The sequence below is a fragment of the Siniperca chuatsi genome, linkage group LG17, assembly GCF_020085105.1.
Source record: "Siniperca chuatsi isolate FFG_IHB_CAS linkage group LG17, ASM2008510v1, whole genome shotgun sequence".
NCBI classification, from domain to species: domain Eukaryota; kingdom Metazoa; phylum Chordata; class Actinopteri; order Centrarchiformes; family Sinipercidae; genus Siniperca; species Siniperca chuatsi.
In genome coordinates, this window is record NC_058058.1 from 11048649 (window position 1) to 11068657 (window position 20009).

Consider the following 20009-nt stretch of genomic DNA (forward strand, 5'->3'; position numbering starts at 1 on the left):
AGTTTCCAGAGCCAAAGGTGATGTATTCAACCGAACAGTCAGAAACCCAAACATATTTCATTTACAATTACATAAAGCAGAATACAGCATATACATCAGCAAATACATTTGAGAAGCTGGAAGCAATAAATATTTAAGGTTTCAAATGTCAAAATCATTGTCAATTACTTTTCTGCCTATTGACTGATTAATCAAAGTATCTTTTCAGCACTATAGTTAACATAAGAGCAGCACAAAGAGGCCAGAGAGCTATAGACTTTTCCCTCAGCGTACATTAACACCCTCTTCTCTATTGCACCATTCTCCCCCCTACTGCATATAAAAACACACATTTTATCACTAAATGCCTCGTGGCGAGTGCTGAGAACGGTGCTGAGAATGATAATCTGCACTTCTGTCTTTCCCCCTGAGCCAGCTACAGGCCGGGTCATTGAGGCGGAAGGAGGTCCTGTCAGTGGCGATGTATGCTCTGGCCGCAGGGGAGCCGGCCTGCACACGATACATATGATGGACCAAGCTCCCCTGGCAACCGCTGCTGATGGACGAATAGGATGTTAGAAGGTAAGGAAGGCCACTCTAAGGTTGAGCATGTGTGTGTGTGTGATGTACATAATAGTACAGTAACCCTTCAGTTGATTTAACACTCCTCACTGAACAACTGAGACAATGATGTGATATGATTTCGCATCATGCTGCCACGCTGTGATCTTCGCTGTTTATAATACTAAGTATACTTATTATGTAAATTACACAATCTGTAATTAGACAAAGTAGAAGTCATTAGAAGGGCTCCTGCAGGTGAGCTGATGAGATGGGAATTGTCCTTGGCTGCAGTGATGTGTAACCTGTGCCAACTACAGCTGTAATGACTTATTTCCACCACTAGGTGGAAGTATTGTGCTGTATTATGTATATTATGTTTCTACACTGCATTAGTTTTTTTCCCTCCTGGTTTCCTCTTTCTTACACATTTGCTGTTACACACATACAAAGGAGCACACACTTTAACACACTCATTCCTCACAACCATCCCTCACTGTGTATACATTGTGCCTACACACACACACACGCACACACACACACAAAGCTGTGGGCACACTCACACAAACATGCGCACACGTGCATACATTACTAGGTCAAGCCTCCAGAGAGATTATTATTCAATTACATAATGTGGATCAAAAATATCATAGCTCTCTCCCTCTCTTTCTCTCCCTCTTTCTGCCATCACTGTGGCATTACAACTGTTTCCTTCTTTCTGGATGCTCTCCTCCACCATCCTCCTTTTCATCTTCCCTTCTCTTGGTTTACACACATGCTGAGGCAGATGAATATCAACTCTCTTAACCAGTGTTTCTTTTTGGGCCATCAATTTTATCTGTGCTCAGATGTGAGATGACAGACTTTTGTCTTGCAATGTTGCGGGAAGAGACAACACAGCTATGCTTCAAAGGAACTATATTTAGAGATGGGGGTTTGGGAGGGGGGGTAAGTTTGAGATGGGGGAAGAGCGGAGGGGTAGAGATAGATAAAGAGGTACAATGGGTGTGGGATAGAGAGAATGGTAAGTAGATAGACCTAAGATGAAAGAGGGAGAGAGAGGGTGCGTTGAATATGAAAACATGCAATGAGGAGAATCCTGGATGCGAGTGGCGTATAAAAAGTCAGAGAGTGGTGCAGTCATTGAGAAATAGGTGTGAGGACGGCGGTGTGCGAGAGGAGCTGGATGCAAGATAGCAAGTGCAGGAGGAACAGTGTGTGTGTGTGTGTCTGTGTTTGAGCACTCAATAGTATTTATGGATAAAAGGCTGCTGGGTAATACTGAGACCGTACAGCAAATGCAGCAAACTCACCAGCGATGCATTTGTTATCATCATCAAGATTTAATGGCAGGAAAATATGTGTACATGAGAAGCAACTGAAATGACAATAATGACTTGGCTTGAGTGCACAAGCTGGGGATGAATCTAAGGCTGCAACAATTAGTTTGATTATCAATAATTTTTTAGATTAAACTATTGATCATTTAGTAGTGAAAAATGATCGTTACAATCACACAGAACCAATGGTGACGTCTTCAAATTGCTTCTTTTGTCCAATACAAAATCCAAATATAAACCCTCACATCTGAGCAGCACATTTAGGAATGGTAAGTAAATAATTACCGGCAATCGATAATCAAAATTGTTGTAGATTAATTTTCTGTTGTTCGACTAATCGTTTCAGCACTAGATGAAAATGCTGTTACTGTTAGCTGTTTTGGCTATCACTTAGCCCCACTAGACATAGCTACTCAGCAGGAGGACCGTTTGTTCCAAAGGTAAAGTCAGCAATACAATAAGCAGGAGAAAAAAATTACTCTGGAGGAAGAAAAGAAGGTAAGGTGGTGCAGAAGGGAAAAGCAGGAGGGAAGGAGACTAAAAGGGTGGAGTGAGAAGAACAGGCTGGCTGGGTGAGAGGAGTCCCTCTAGGTGTATGCTGTTATATAAGCAGTCCACTTAGTGGCAAAAGACAGAAAGGTTGCAGGGCAGAGAGGGAGGAGAGGAGAAGAGAAACAGAAGAAGGGGTTGAGAGGAGATTTAATAACTTACGGTAGTGGGAGGAGGGGGATGGGTGAGGGAGGAAAATGCATTGAATGATGACAACAATGAGAAAGGCGCAGAAAGGGAGGCAGAGGCCTAGACAGAGACATAGTGCTCCCCGAGGATGAACATATATGTGGTAAAAGTGCATAAAAAAGACTGATGGCTCTCATTCTCTCATTGTCTCTCTTTTCAAGCAGCTCGTTCCCTCTCTCCAACTCTCTTCCTCTCTTTCCACTGTGCATTGTCTCTGTAGTGGTTTTGCTGTCTCATCATCATTTTCTTCTATGAGTGGGAGTGCACAGCTAGTTAGTAAAGGCTGCAGAAGCTGGTGAAGACTGCCAGGGGAGGCAGATAGCAGGGGAGAGAGAGGGAAAGAGAGAACGAGGAGGGGGTGGAGGGGGACAAGCGAGGAAGACTGAGACAAAGATAGCACTACTGTACCTTTCACATCTGCGCTAAAAAGAGTCTTTGGAGAATACTGCCGTATCAATAAATAACAATGGTAAGGCAGCGCTACAGCTAAAGACACATAAAAACAAAGTGGACAGAAACAGAGCAGTTCCCAGAACCACAGAAAATCTATAATTCCTGTAGTGAAAACATTAAACAGGCAAACATCATAAAGAATCATTTGTAAGTAACAAAAATGAGGAGAAATATGAAACTTTATCAGGAAATATTTCCCTCACTTTCCACATGAGTGATGTCAATCATTTTTTGTTTTGCTTCACTGAGCTTCACACTAAAACAAATCCATGTCCTCTGTCATTTTTCTGTATAATAATTTTGCCAGATTGCATCAGAGTGAACGCAGAAGCACGAGTGCTGCTGGCTTTCAAGGAAAATAATACCAGTGCAATTATATTTGTTTTTGGGGGGGTTTCTACTGACATGAATGGATATGAAACGTCTACACCCACTAAGGTATTCTTCACATTCTGAAGTTAGTGCTGTTTGTTCTGCTGCAGGTTTGTCCTACATTACCGCCAGAGGCTCCAACTGTTTTCAAAAATCCATTAAAAACAGCTGGAAGAGACAAGTTGTTGCTTTTGACAAACGTAGGCCAAACTCGCAGTAGAAAATACAGTAATAGTGTCTGACTGGAAACAAAACCCCTTGTGGGTTTCAACTCTTCATAGGTATTAATGCTGATAAGTGCTGTGAAGAATAAAATTACACCAATATTCTCCTTTGCAAATGCACATATCACATAACTGTTGGAGTTTCACTTTTATGGAATAGCACTATAGGTGCACACTAGAAAATGAAAATGTCACATGAAAGGCAAATAACTGTTTTAAAGCAAAGTGCTTTTATTACTTCCCATACTTACAAGATTTCAAACCTTGTTTTATTTCAGCCAGATTTTACTTCCTGATTCAGTTTTCTTGCAAAGATATCCAAAGATTTGTTATCCAACTTACTTTATGTGCTTGTGCATCTACAAAGCAATTATAAACAGTGCTATTCTGTGTCAAAAATAGCACCATGGAGTCAGTATGATTGAATTTAAAGAATCAACTTTTGCATAAATGCTCTTGTTGCTGCACAGACTATCACACCCTCTACATGAACAGTAAGTAATCTATGTCTAATTAATAGTACAAGGTTGTTTTTTGGTGTCTGCATTGTTTGTCATTACTGCTTTCCAAGATGTCTGCCATGAAAAATTAGTTCATTAAGCTTTTTATTAAAGCAATTATGTAAAATCTTGTACTTGCTGTGTACCTCTACAGCGTCACTGTCTAGACATTTGTAGAAGCTTCTCTCAGTAAAGATGAGGTCAGTGTGGCATCATCATAGACGACCTTAAAAACACTCTTTCTGGGGTAATCAACATCATCCTCATCAGGAGGATAAACTACTGATGTGTGAAATGGCGTAACTTAAATGCAATTCACCAATTGCCAATCCTCCAATCAAGTCCTCTGGCAGAGACAAGCTAGACTCTGCTGTTTTTCTCTGTACCTCAGCACCAAAACTCATTACTTGTGCACACACACATGCACAAAAAAGGCGCAGACAACTATCAGACATGCATGCGAGTGTACACACACACTAACACAATATCTCATGTGAGTCGTCACTGATTGAGTTAATGCCGCAATTAACGGCCCGGTTTACACTGTTTCGATCCAAAATGGAGGATTGAGGGAGAAACAAGTGCTGAGCCAGTTGGTGGGAAGAGGCAAACGCTGCAACTCTCTTCTATCACTATTAGACCACTGGGAGTCATCCACGAGTTTCCTGCACAACCTCTGTCCACTCTGGCCTCAGAGAAATTGAGGAACATTACCTTTTCATATTTACCCATTCCTGTATAAACCTCCCCCATGGCTTATTCCCCGGCCATTCACCTTTGCTTCCCTCATTCGAAAAGCTCTGTCACATTTCTTTGCAATACAATTTTTTAAACATTTACAGACATCCACACCTCGGAGATACCCTGTAAAGCTGCAGTGTCCATCATCACCTACAGTACATAGTTCTGCTGAAGAAATTACAAATCTTGCTCAAGGACACCCTGACAGCAATTACCTTTTCAAGCCGATCACCTTAACAACAGTTTATCAATTTGAGCCAATCACTGCTGTTTCCTATACGGTAGCTTTACTTCAATGTAAACCAAACTGCATCAGTCAGAGGCTCACAACATCTTAAAGTTAAAAACTGTGATTTTTTAATTCAATTTTATTTATATAGTGCCAAATCAGAACAGAAGGTATCTCAGGGCACTTTTCATATAGAGCAGGTCTAGACCGTACTCTTTATAATATTTTTATTTTATTTAAAATATTATATCCCCAGTGTGCTCCACTGCTTGGAGACACTCTCTACTCTGCTACTGAGAAATGTCAAAGCTTTCAAATGAATTAATCACTCCAGTAATTAATACGTTTGTGTTGATGTTGCCTGGCCATGACATTTACACTGCATGCCAACAACAATGAGGTGAAACAACTTCATAAGCGCAACATTTAAGTGTTCAATTGCTGCTGTCGCTTGAACATGCAGAAAGTTATGGATTTCAGCTTTAAAGTGATATTTTATTGATCTCCTAAATCTCTCTGCTTTCCCCTCTCAGTGGGACGTCACAGTGCAGCCTCAGCTAAAGAACAGCATCCAGCAGCTTGTAAGGCCGATTCTTGCCGACACAGGGGCTGAGAAATGGATCTTTCAGGACAGTTTCTCTGCTCACTATTTTACCCTGCAGTTCAGTTGCTTGGTGTCTCCGTCTCTGCCAGCCTCGCTCTGGGCGTGCCTTTGGTAAAGTGGGGGGACTCGAGGTACCCGTTCAGAAATGTAAAGTATTAGCCAAATTAACTGAGGCAAATGCACCTATGAGAGAAGCATGCAGTGTCACATATTAAGAAAGACAGAATTGCTGGTAGCACCTAAGCTGGTGAAGGAGATGACGCAGAGATGAGTCAGGACTCCAGCCTCAGCAGGTAAACAACAAAGACCACGAATACACACAAGCTGGGCGTTTGTGACCCCCCCAAAGAGCTCGATGGGCTTCCTTATTTGAACTGTGGCAGTGAGGGAAACAAAACTGATCATGATCAACATAATAACGCCATTTCCACAGCTCCAACCTCTGATTAGATCACTTGCAAAGCATTGTGGGCTGCTGCCAGCTCATTCAGAGGAAATATGAACAGGCATACATTTCATTGATTAATCTATGTGGCTTAAGCTGCTCTTTACTTTCTAGACATCCACAGAGGACGTTTAAATATCAAACAGAAATATGGATGACACAGTTGAATATTAAACTGTTGCTCTCCTCCAACTCTTTGCATAAAATGAATGTAATAGAGTCTTTTTTCCCCTTTTATTACAGTGAAATGTTTCCAAGGGCCACTTGGGAATGTTTTTCTGGCTATAATTGGCCCCTGTGCTTTGGGCTTTGCATTGGTGTGGCAACTCAGACTGGCAGCAATACAGCTTATTGAGCACTCACATAAACTCCCTATTTTACTGACAATGGTGTAGGGGATTTTGAGGGGCTAAAACATCAGTGCTATAGTCTCTGTAATTGATGAGTGACACAAACAAAAGACAAGAAAATGGTGAAATGGAAAAAGATAATGGGAACACGTCCTCTCCTAATGACAGAAGACAGAAAACCTTCAGAGGTATCAGGAGGTGATGTCAGACCGCGGTCACGGCCAGTCTCAAAAAGTCATCCATCCTGCTGAGTTCGGTGTGATTATATCCTGCGACACGTCGCTGTAACAAGGGTTCATTTCTCTTAAGGTGAGGCTCTAATTGTACCTCGCTACCAAAGTCTTGATCGCACACACCGGCTCTCTTGCTCTCTCCGCGAGCTCACTTCTCATTTGCCGTCTCACACCCAACACACTCCTGCCTCTCTTTCACTATTCATCCGCTTTGCAGAATGATGTCGCCCGATCATGAAAAGCACCACTCATTCTCCTCTTTCCTTTATTCAACGCAGCAGGTCCCGCATTCATACATGGATAATGGACCGTAGCAACCCTGTGGAAAATGATGGTGCGTGTGTGCTGGTGTGTGTTCATGTATGTGTTCAGGTAAGTGTACTCCAAACGAGACTGAATTTGACGTGTTCTTAGGCCGTTGAATGTGGCGCTGGGTGAAATCCAAAATATAGATAAGACTAGCTAGGACTGACATGAATTTACAGTTCATGATACAGGAAGAAGAAAATGAACTGGCCTGGTGCAGCTTTTTAAATGGGAAATACTGAAGACAATAAAAGACAAAAAGTGAACATTTAAAATGTGTAAAAAAAAAAATCTACACAACCTTAATCAAGAACACTGTCTCACACCTTTTGTTATGGATCTGCTTTAATACATTCTTGGGGTAGCTGAAATGACACTGAAGATGTTCAGTCAACATCAACAATCAATATCTTTTCACCTGGAATTCATCTTGGTGCTATAAACAGGTCCATCTACCCAAAGTGGAAATAAGACTGCCAGAAAATGTAACCTCTGACCGGAGGTGTGGGCACATTGTGGCAAACCTGACACATTACCTGTGAGAACAAACCAATTTCTATTTTGTTTGTAGTGTACTGCCGCTTAAATGTAAAGGGTGCTGGCCTTAGAGAGAGAGAGTCAGACAGACAGGCAGAGAGATGGAAAGCGAGATAGCAGAGGGGCTGTGACACACAAAAGAAGCTCTCATCAAGATGAATTCTCCACAGTGCACGCCCTCAGCGAGGGTGCCAGGCAACTCCCGCTAGCCTGCCGTGGCCATGTCCAAAAACAAAGTGCTTATCTCGCCTATCTCCAACTGTCTGGCCACTGACAGAGTAGAGGACACACTTAAGCCTAAGCGGGTTCACAAACACACATCAGCTTGGTATTCATGCATCTAAAGAATAAACTGACAAATTAAGCATTTGAACTGGTGTGCAGATAAAATTGAACATTCAATAACCACAATATTTGCGAAAATATAAGTAAAATATAACACAAAAGTAAATCCAAAGACAGGCTCATGAGCCATGAGACTTCTATTATCTTTATAAAGTGCGGTATGCAAGCTTTGAAGTTCAGTGTGTGAGGGGCTCGGCTGTTCTCACAGGAAGTCAACCACAGTAGGGTGTTCACTTTCAAAAACCTCAGTCTTTAAGCCCCTACTCTGGGCTGGCATATATATCCCTCTCTCAGCGAGAACGAAAGAGAGGAAAGAGAACAAAGACAGGAGAGAGGGGGAGAGGGAGAGGTGGAAAAGAAGAAAGAAAGATGAAGGAAAGTAGTTCTGGGTCAGATTTAGACTGGACGATATTCAGGCAGCGGCAACCTAATGGATGCCAAGTAGAATAATCTGGTCTTTTATCTCCGAGCCATGGCAACTGCAGGGTTTCATGTAGATACGCAGCCCCCCTAAAGACCACCAAACACATAAAAACACACACACTCATGCACTTTTAAAACTATAAAGGAAACGTCAAAGCAAAATGAACACACTCCCTGATGACAGAGGCTAAATACAATTAACTTACACACTGCATTTAACAAATAAACACCCTCACATTACGTCATTTCCAGCTTGTGATATCCCCAAATACTTCGAACATACAGAAGCACAAACACTTCCGAGCAGGCCTCCATAAATAATTCACCCTTTTTCTTAAAATAACCCATCGCCCTTTTAAAATATACCCTCTTTTCTTTGTGCAAACAACCCTCCAGCTCGCACAGCAGAGTGGTCATGGAGTAATTATTTACACGTTCCACCAGAGAGCACCGATAAGAGCCCGTACACGAGGGGAGAAAGCTACTGGGGGGATGAGGGGAGTCTGTTCAGGTAGCATGTCAATCTGTGGCCCATTAGCTGGTGATGCCAGGCAGGCATGTTCAAAGCAGCTCCCAAGGTACGATGGACCTCTTTCTTCTGAATAATTGACTGGCCGCAGCCCTCGTTTTCTCCCCTCCGTTCCTCTCTATCTCCTCTGCGTCACCTGTGCAGCTCCTTTCCTCCTATTGTTCTTTTTTCCCTCTACTCCCCATCTCTCTGTCTTTTGTGTTTTCTTACATACTTTCTTCGCCTCCCGCTCTATCATTCCTCTGTCTTCCATCACTCTCCGTCTCCCAAGGCTATGAATTGTGAAGGTTGCGGGTACATATAGGCACTTATGTAACCGAGGAGATAAAGAGGGGAGCATTCTAAAAGCATTCGACGTAAGACATCCTTGGAGAGGCGAGGCATCTTTCGGCATGTTTACTTCCTCAGGACAATTTCTAACACCACAGCTGCTGTTTGGTAATGTATGCAGACAGTGAAGGGAGAGGGAAACTGGTAGGACTTGGTGCTTGAGGCTGAAAAGCTACATGTTTGTGCTGTTTTCTGTTTAAACAGTTTCAGTGGATTGAGAAAAAGATTTGAGTGGACAGTTGAGAGCCTTGAATACTGAGCAGGCTCAGGTAAGGCTTCACAGACCTGGAACAGAGTGAGTGTTGGCAAGAGATGGGATGGGGGTTGTTACACCACACAATGATACTCAAGGAAATCCACCTGCTCTCTCTCAGTAGCCACAATGCCTCCTCCTGAATATGGAAACCCCCTTTCTGGAACAACTTTGTGATGAGGCACAATACATTATCCTGAGGAATCAAATCAAATTCAAACGCCCCCCTGCCTCCCTTCGATATGCGGTGCAGCATCTGGCTGGGGCCACTAATGAATGCCGTCTCATGCCATCTCATAATGGAATTGCCTTGTCTTGGAGTTCACTGCTGTGACACCGGCTCAGCAGTGGCAAAAAGATTACTAGAAAGATTAAAAGACAGAATAAACCAGAGGCTGAGCATGACATGCAGCCAGGCCCCAAGATCACACATTAGATAATTGGTGCAAAAAAAAAAAAAAAAAATCCCCCGTCTCTGTCTCTCCTGTTTTCTGCTACGGTTTGGAGTTGGTGGGCAGCAGACCCCCGCCTGGTGTGCTGTCACACCTCCGCAGTGAAAACCGTTTGAAGAGGCTGGAACAAAGCCTGTGTGGTGTATGTTAAGTCTGTGTGAAAATGTTGCCTTTGTGGGCCCAGTGATGAGCCTAAATCCAATGGCATAGTTACGCAGCTGGTTAGATTTGGGAACGATGCAGCGTCGATTTTACTGACATACACAGACAAGCAAAAATTCACACAGACAAGCACACACACTTTCTTCCTCGCTCCAAAACAAACACCCTTTCACTCCACTACACATGCACGCTTTTTCTCCCTCTCTTATTGTGCCAGTGCATCTTTCTCTCCTTTATTTTTTCCACTTTGCTTCACTCTACACTATATTTCTATCTATCTACAATGTGTAGTTATCTCTCCCTCCATCTCTTCCCCTCTCAGAGCAGCCCAGCGATGGGCTTGTGCCCTTTCATAATTCATGGAGTTGTTCTTATGGCTCAGGCAGCCATGTCGGATGTGAATCTGTGCACCTCAAAGGCTCACTCAGCCCACACCACCTCAGCCAGGAGAGTTACTGCTCGAGCTACTGTGCTCAGGTACCATACAACACTAAATCAACACGCTCAATCACACCTGGGTCATACAGCACATGCAAATTCCCGGCTTGTTTTTTTCTTTTTTTTTTTAAACCTCCACAGACTATACCACCTTTTTTTGAAAGTCACTTTGGTATGCTTTTATGCAGCCAACAATAGGGCTGGGCAAAAATCTATATTATCATTTATCAACCTCCAGCAGAATCCAGCAGATTTATGAATTTTTGTTTTGTTATGATTCTGAGCAGGTTGTAATTAAAATATTAGTTAGTGAAGTTTTATACATGATTATTTTATTTGTGATTTTGTATGCATTTGTCATATTGTGATATACTGTATATTTGATTGGTAAATATCCATAAACTTGCTGATTTTTTGGTCACTTGAGGGCAGCATAACAAGCTGTAAACACAACAATGACATATTATCACTTTATAAATTGTTGTGGTGAATGTGTTAGCAAACAGTGGCTTATTGAGCAGATACAGAGCAACATTAGCAATCATTTGAAGGTGTGTTTCTGGCCACCTGGTGAATTTCAATATTCACCCTTGTTTAGCTCCGTTTTGGTCTCCACCAACTCCTGAGGGAAATACCTGGCTCTTTCTTTAGCTGCTAAATGATCCACAATGTAACTAGTTAGCCGATAACTTTGTCTTCCATTTAGTGCTGGCAAGGCAGTGTATAGTGGGTTTGTTAGAGCCTTTTAGCTGAAAAAAGCCACCTGGTGCTGCTGAGAATGCTAATGAGACTGGTGAGGGTGAACAAAACATTAAAGTTGGGAGTCGTAAATCCAAAACAACATGCTAAAAGATGCTGAAATGCTCAGTAGAGCTGAGGGGAACTGCAGAGTCATGTGACAATTCTCTGTGGGTCCATCACTACAAGAGACCCCTTTAACATTATACTTAATAATTCATCCATTATTAATATAAAATATTGATTAGAGCAGCTTTAAATATCATTATATAGATTTCAACCATATTGCCCAGCCCTGGCCAACAACTTACCTGCTTAACAATACCTGCCTTTATTCTGTACACCAAATCCATCGATGCTGTCTAAAACAGAACACTAAGAGAAACACATCCATGAACAAAAATACGCAGCACATTTTCAAATAATGACACACTTAATTTGCTCTTGAGGTAAAATGATAGATTTGATTGGTCACTTGATTGGAAGCTGAATTAAGCTGCAGGTCGTTTGGTTCTCGCTGTGCGGATCTGTGGGTAAAATGGTCCGTGTTGCAGGAAAACAAAGGATGAGAGACTCTAAACAGGCAGCTGAATTAGTGAGTGTGTGTCATGTACACTGTATACTATATACACACTGTCACACAAATGCACACACATATACACGTATTTGCCTGCGTACAATCCCATTAAACACACAGACACCTTAACTGCTAAGCACTCACAGCTGGGCTTTTCTTTTCTCACACACCCAGCCCAGATGAGTGACAGCTTTATGGACACGTTCTGAACACAAAAACACACACTCACGGAAACACATACATTAAATACACACTCTCACACCCCACAACCACACACACACTCCCACAGCCTCACACCAACAGAATGAAAAGGAGACTCGTTAGCCACTTTAATCAATGTTAATCACTGCAGACTCGCCTCACTGTCAAGACTGCGACAATGTCTGTCTAAGGAGGAAGGGAAGGAAAAGAGAGACGGAGCAAAACAGACAGAGGGAGAGAAACACAGACAGACTGGGTGGAGCAGGGCGGGGAGAGTGTTAAAATGTGAAATGGTATCCAAAAATATACACTGCCCATGGAGCGGTGAACCCATTGCAGTTTTGATGTAGTTTATCTTGTTTTTCAAGGTCTGTTTCTTGGGTCCGTGTGGCTGAGCTTCGGTGGGAGACGTGGTCGGGCCAGGCTCCCGCCAACGGGGTTTAATTTCAGCTGGGGGAGGACGGAGAGGGAGGGGGATAGAGGGCACAGAGAGGGAGGATGCGAGAAGTAGCTGGGCAGAAAGATAGAGAAGAAGGATAGGAAAAGAAGAGATGAAGGAATATAGAGGGGAAGATAAGAATTGAGTCAAATGGGGGAAGTGTGCCCAGGCATGGAGATAGTGGAGAGGTGAAACGCTTTAAGCGAGGCAGAAGAAAGGGATGCAGAGACGGAGGGCGGCAAAGGAGGGAAAATTGAAAGATGAGAGGAGAGATTATTAAGAAAAGATGTGTAATGCATAAATAACTCGTGACAAAGGGAATGGATCCGCTGAATGCGCCGTGAATGTGGAAAAAACACATTGTTTTGAAGTTGGAGCGGGGACCGGTGGAGGCCAAGGTGAAGGGAGACCGACGGGGAGGAGGGTGGGAAGAAGACGGCAGATTGGGGGCAGAAAGTAGCAGGCAGATTGTGTTTATCAATATGTAATACAAATGTGGGTGTTATGAAATGGGCTTTGGCCTTCACGGTTTAACCAAAACTTTAGTACAAAGCTTAGCCGTTGTACAGGCAGCCAGCAGGAGCACAGACTGAATAGTAATGTCTGCGAGTGGTGATTAGAATTTCAGATAGAGACAGGCCGCTTTGCCATGATTCCTGGGCCTAATGCAACCGGCCTGTGTAGCGTGGCATACAGGAGCTCTGAATGTGACCTTATGTGTGTAAAGATAGAATACTCTAACAGCCTAATGTACTGAGCTGTGTGTGTGTAGCTTTGCAATCATTTGTGCTGAAGCATGAAAGAGCAAGGTAATCTGACCGTATTTAATATGCACAAATCAAACTGTAAACACATGCTGTTCAGAGCGGCAAAGCAAACACAGGGTTAAGTGTCAGGCCTTGGTCACTCAAACAGGCTTCACATCATATTAAGTGCAAACAGCACACCGCACACACATGCTGTGTCTGTGAAGTGTGTCCGTCTGTCTGAAATTGACGGCTGTCAGTATGCAGGGATCAGCAGGAGGAGAAGTGGGAGGGAGAGGTGAGCAGTGTCAGGGTAGAAATGACAGGACGAAGCAGATGGAGGGGGCAGAGATCGGGAGAGGAGGAACAGAGAGGGGGAGAGTGAAAGAAAGAAAAAAGAGAGGGAAACAGAGAGAGAGAAAAAGGGATGCAGAAATGGAGAATAAAACACAGAGAAAGAAAGACAGAGGGGAAAAGACAGAAAGATAAGAGGATAACCCCCTTCCTCCCTCCTTGTCAGTCTTTATGATCATCTATTCCTCGTCTTCTCTCTATCAGCGATTCAGTAACCTTCAGCACAAGACCCAGGTAGAGGTGATGAATTGAGATGGAGAGCAGAGAAAGGACGGAGATTAGCAAACACGGACAGATGATGAAAAATGACAAACACAGCGAGAGTAAAGGAGTGAGGGAGAGAGAGGAGGAGGAGGAGGAGGAAGAGGCGTTAGAGGAGGAGAAAGTAAAACGTGGAGAGAAGAAAGGTGACATTGGGGGAGGAGTGTAGAGGAGAGCAAGCCGCTGGCTTTTAGCTGGAGGACGGCCACAGGATGACATTAGAGGAATGCACATTGGCTGCTCCTGCTGGGAGACACATACACACACACAAGTACATGTGCACACACAGACACACAAAGAGACAGGCGGATAAACAGACACATGGACAGACAGCTCTGTAAACACACACACACACACACACACACACACACACACACAGGTAAAAATAAGCACCTAACTGGTGCTGCATACTTATGTCTCCTAACCTGTGGGGAGCCCGCCCCGCCTCCCCTCCACCTCTAGTCTAGTTTGTGCGCTGGCCTGATAACCTTCATGGCAACTGGGCTAAACACACACTCAGGGTGACAGGCCTGCCTACCTGCAAAAACAATGATAACTTTGTCTGGGAGGGCTTTTGAGGCTGCTGCCAGTTAGTTACAATACTGATACAATTATTAGCACCAAAAATGGAACATTTGACATGTTGTAATTTAAGCCAAATGAACGTTATCACATTGAAACAGAGTCGTATTTTAGTATTAATTTCATGACAGGGCGGATATTACTTATTGCTTGGGTTAGACAGATAAATCAACCTGCTAATATATTTGACTGATACTGGCCTTTAATTAAATATCAGATGTCAGCCAGTCAGTGTTATAAAATAAAATGATGGGGTTTCCTCCCTCCACAGATACTTAAAAACAGACCATAAAACCAGCAATGAGATTTATTCTATTTTCACTTTTTATTCATTAATTTAGTTGTTTAATGTGTTTTTGTGAATTCATTCTTTATTTAAAAGTAATGTATCCCAGACTTTCCCATGCTTTTGCATGAGCATGGGGAGTCCTGCCAATTCTAAATTAATTTCATTAGTCACTGATTTTAATTGTGTAGCAGGGGTGGAAAGTGACTAATTGCAATTACCATCATTACTGCAACAAAGTCACTTTTTGCACACCTGTATTTTCAAAAAACAATAATTTTACCTTCAATTGAGTAAAACTTTTTTGAACTCTTTCCACCTCTTTTATTGGGGAGTTAAAGAAGCATATTATGGTCACTGAAACTGCATGAAATTGGAATAAATAAATGAATAAAAGAGCTAATTATCTACACAAAATATCGACTATCAGCTGATTTAATTAAAAATGACAATTTTAGTCTTATAAGCTCCTTAATTAGTTCAACTCTAACTCTTTTAAAGCTAACATAATGAAAGTGCAATGACATTGACATCATTAAATTACATCTTAGATGTTCATTTGCCCTATACAGTACCCCAGTGTTTCAACATAAATGGTTGCTGTGGTTTTTGTCAAACTTGTAGATACCAAGACAGCAACCAAACTAGTGTTCAAACAAATGTTGATTAATTAATAAGTTGAGTGACAGGAAATTAATTGAGAACAATTATGATAATCAAAGTCATTTATCAAGCAAAAAGCCTGAGAAGATGGAACCAGTGATTTTAGTGGTTCCAGCTTCTCAAATGTGAGGATTTGCTACTTTTCTCTATTTTGTATCATAGTAAATTGAATATTTTGGTGTTGTTTGACCAAAAAAAGCTATTTGAAGACTTCACTTTGGGCTCTGCGCGTAACAGTGATGGGCATTTTTCACTAATTTCTGATCTTTATTATCGATTAACTAAACAAAATCATCAACAGATTAATAGATAATTAAAATAATGGAGCCTCAAACCAAACTACTGGTCGTCCAAACCTCAAAACCTGTCAACAAACAACCAGATGTGAAAGTGTATGTTCTCAAGAACACAAGACAACAATTCACAAGCTGGAAGAACAGTGCAACCTGTATTTGGAAGGGAAGAACAAGGCAGGAGAGACGGGACGGTGAAGAGAAAAAAGGGTGGTGGAGGGGCGAAAAACAACCTAATGAAAGGGAGGGTGACTCATTTGGTGATGAAAAGAGCATTACACTCCTTTTCCAAATCGCCCCCATTTTCACATGGACCACCTCAAATACACAGGCTCATACACACACAACAACGACTCAGCAGCCTTTACCTCTCCCTCGGAGCGAGGCATAAACGAGTGGAGTGACAGACATAGAGAGCCGATGGTCCCTCTCCCCAGAGAGGGGAAACGCACTCATCCATGCTGATCTTAAAACAACAACAACCTCCCCCCTTGTGCTTGCTCGCTTTTTCATCTCCCTCTCCATCCTTCCCTCCATCTCTTTTCACCTCTCAACCTCCCTTTGGCCTCTCTCCTAGCCTCCTCATATCTCACAACCATTCCTTCATTTCCTCATTTCCCATTTGTTTTCATTTGCTGCTTCTTATTCATCGACGTTTTTTGTTTGTCTCTTTGATTGCTCAGCGTTGGTTTGTTGTTTGCTCTTGTTCTCTCTAATACTGCAACCCAACATCAGTTCTCAGACCCACATCATTAATCGTTGCTCTTTCAAACATTCATCTCACACTCTGTCTCATCCATTTGATCACATTTTCATGTCACTCTTTATGTCTCATAAATATCCAAGAAGGATCCCTGACCCTGCTCTAGTTTCTAGCACAATCAGCTTTTCCATTCCTTTTCCTCCTTCACTCCTTACTACAGCTGAAAGAGTTGAAGAAAATATCTAATTGCAATGAATACAGGAGCAATATTGCAATTTAGATTAAGATTATTTTTTATATGTTATACACCAGGCCTGTATTTGTGGTCTACGTAGAATAAACAAGATATGTCTGTATCAATAATCACAAAACATACTGCATCTTGTATGTAGTATCAAACTTATCTCTACATGAATAGAGACATGCAGTTGCAAACTCCAAAAACTGGTAAGTTATTATTTTGTTACATATACTGGTTGAGTATTTACCATGCTCAAAACTTCTAAGTAAGTACGTGTTCTATAAAAAAAAAATTACCAATTTAGCTCACATTTATTAAAATAAATGTATACTTGACATCAATAAATAATATTCAAATAATCATGATATTCAAAACTGGTGTTAATCTATCATAATGTCTACAAACTTGTCAAGTTATGATGAAAATGTCGAGCTGCTCCTAAATTGTGTCTGATAATGTTTTGGTAATATCTGATGCCTAATGGTACTTTTGACAGCTCAATTCATATTATTTATATAGAGCCAATTAATAACAGAAGTTATCTCATTGCACTTGTCCTATAGATCAGGTCTAGACTTTATAATATTATTTACAGAGACCCAACAATTCCCACCATGAGCAAGCACTTGGCGACAGTGGCAAGGAAGTTAATGTTAGCTTCAGAGACTGAGAGGATGAGCTGCTTCACAGTCCTGAATACTGGAGGTCAGCTTAAAATGATGGTATGATATGCTTTTACTGTACCACCAACAATAACTGCCTTAATTATGAAAAAGCTCTTATAAAACATAAATTATCTGGATCTAGACCGTTGCTACAGACTGAAATAACCTTTTAGATCAAGCACAAACCTTCTTAAAGTCCACAATGCATAGATTAATTGAATACAACACATTGCATAGAACATATAATACCTCCTAAATTTCAGAGATTAATATTAATACCTGTGTGCCAAAAATGTAAAATCAAAGTATGGAGAACATTCCTACATTAACTTAATTTACTCCAAATATGGGGTATGCATGCAAGACATATTTTCTTATTATCCTTGTACTGTACTGTGCTGGATGTATTATTTCTTCCAACAGATAGAATTTTGACTTGTCATAGTAGGAAAAGCACAGGCGTTATTAATAACATTAACTATGGCTCTGTTCTATTCAAGTCCCAGTAAGCCATAATGGTGTGACATTGAGCCAGCATGCACAATACCAGGACCCTGAAACTGACGCAGCTAAATGGAATTCAATCATTAATTCTATTACGCACACCTGTGGTTTTTCTACTGTGACTTGTCCTAATGTCTTCTATGAAAAAGGCCTATAATAGATTTACAGCAAAAAACTGTTTAACTGGGAGATTCCACAACTCTGTCCGCCAGCTGTCCATCATTTACACTCGTTAACTAACAAGCTCACTGCATGCTTCCTGTCTGAAACTGACATGGGGCGAGTGAGATTGTTTATCTTGACAAAGTTGCAGCCAACTCTTTATTTTTCCAACATCAAAATTTAACAGTGTGATATTTCTTCCTTGACAAAACCATCTTTGGACACGTGTACACCAGCATGCATAGAGCATTATAACCATTCACCAGCCAAGAACGTCTGAAAATTTGCCATCAACAGTTGTCATTATAGTTTGGGAAATCAATGGCCACTAAGTAAAACTTTCACCTCCTACAGCTTGTTAAACCACTGTTATTTATGCGAGGTTACAAGTTAAATCGCGTCTTTTGCAATTTAAAAATCTAAAAACACTCAAACTGCAATTTTGATATAAAATGGTTCAGCTCTGCTCCCTACCTACAGTATCTTGCAATCTTTCGTTTATCTCTTTACCGCACTTCCACCTCTTCGCTCATGCTGCCCTATTCCACTTAAGAATCAATTTGGGACAGAGGTGCACTGCCAGTGCCCTTAGTTTTCATTGTTTTCGACTCCACATTTTAAATGGTACACAGGCAATCTCCCCAAGCCTGATTCCCATCTACACTCCAGCTGAGTGAGAGAGCTTTTCTCCGCTCCATGACACTGCTGAGATGCCACTGACGCAGTCCAGCGTTTGACAAATGAGCCAACAAATTGACTTCTCCGAGCATTCCAAACAACAAAGGCAAAACAAAACAAATCTCGCTTAACTAAATGCTGGATGAAATGGCGCAATAGAGCGCGTAGGCTATTACAAATGATTCCACTCGTGCGCTCCATCTCATCTCCCACCCTCTTTTTCTCTTAATCTCCTCTCTTCTCTCCTCTATTCTCCCCCTCTCCTCCCTTTTTCCTGTTTCTTGTGGTTTGTGCCCCAGACACACGTTGACCCACACGCTCTGGACCCAGTAGGGGGCCTTGTTCCTCTGCGTCGCTTCACTGCACATGACTGACGTTCTCCTTACGGGAGGAGGAGGAGGGATAGAAAGCGAGAGAGAAAGAGTCAGAGTCAGTCAATGGAAAACGGAGCAGCCCTGAGTTCAGGGAGGAGGGAGCTGGAGCTGAATGTGATTCATGATCAATGGTGCTTCTCCAATTACATTCCAATTAAAGGCGAGTCTCAAGCACGGCTCTAGTACACCGTACCACAGAAGAGCTTCTGACAGGCTTTGCACTGGGTGTGCTGTACCCATAACAATGGCCATTTATGCAATGACCAGTTCTCTCCCTCACACACTTTAGATATCTATCCACAAATATTTATGTGTGTGTGTGTGTATATGTGGGGGGGCCTCTGCCACCAAAATAAATGTGAGTTTATTACAGTTAGATTAAGGGCAGTTCAAAGGGCTAATGCCCACTATTACATCGATGCTGGTTTAACACCCCCTTACACTCAACAGTCAATAAAGAGCAAGGGAGATGGAGGGAGAGCAGTGGACCAGAACCACTGGGGATAGGGAGAGAGAGGGCGAGCGCAGAGCAAGAGAGAGAGAAGGAGGGTGGGGGGGGGAAAGCAGTGTTAGAGGGGACTGAAGCATGGCTAACATGGATTGGAGCATAAAGCTTCAAGTGATTCCAATTACACTTAAATGATCAATTAGATTGTTACATTGGTTCGATTAGGGCAGGCAGAATGCAAATCACAACCACAATTAGTCTATTTGTAATGTGCGGCCAATGTAATGTGGATTGTCTTAACTTAAAAGCAGCAGGAGGTAGTGAAAGAGACAGGATTTCACATTCAGTACAAGGAAACAACACTAAAAAGAGCTGTGAAGTAGACACATATAAACCTCTGAGTCATTCTGTGTACTGGGGAAATGGCACACTATGGTATAGAGGTAGTGCTGCGTATCAAACATAAATACTTTTTAAGTTATCCACTGAAATGTGTTTGTAGCATCGAGTATCAAAAATTGTCAAGTAATGAAAGTTAGAACAAAATGGT

The 20009-nt window shown here is 41.9% G+C and overlaps 1 protein-coding gene across 1 annotated transcript in view; it reads right to left on the reverse strand.

Moving 5' to 3' along the window:
- Positions 1–20009, reverse strand: part of efna3a (ephrin-A3a) — a 56921-nt gene that overhangs the window by 11669 nt on the left and 25243 nt on the right. The gene's annotated exons all lie outside the window — the stretch shown is intronic.